General features: G+C 40.5%; 1 protein-coding gene across 2 annotated transcripts in view; it reads left to right on the plus strand.

Annotated features, from left to right (window-relative positions):
* The window catches only part of cep83 (centrosomal protein 83), a 10296-nt gene that overhangs the window by 4987 nt on the left and 5050 nt on the right, over nucleotides 1-259 (plus strand). The window lies entirely within an intron of this gene.

A 259-nucleotide genomic window follows, 5' to 3' on the forward strand; every position in this document is an offset into this window, starting at 1 on the left:
ACCTTACACTGCAAGGCACTTGCTTTGATCTGACACAGTCATAATAAAGTAAGACTCTGCCGCCTTCTTCTGACTTTCAGTACCGCCATGATGCCAGGCGAGGGGCACGGACTGTTGTGTTCAATTTTACATGGAATGTCGGAATTTCTGGGTTCCTAGTCGGAAACTATACAACCTTATTTGCTCTATGAAAGACATTGACATTGATTAATTTTAACCAAACATAGATTTTTGTTTTTTGGCACCTATAGCACATTGT

The sequence above is a fragment of the Etheostoma spectabile genome, chromosome 23 (genome assembly GCF_008692095.1).
Source record: "Etheostoma spectabile isolate EspeVRDwgs_2016 chromosome 23, UIUC_Espe_1.0, whole genome shotgun sequence".
Classification (NCBI taxonomy): Eukaryota; Metazoa; Chordata; class Actinopteri; order Perciformes; family Percidae; genus Etheostoma; species Etheostoma spectabile.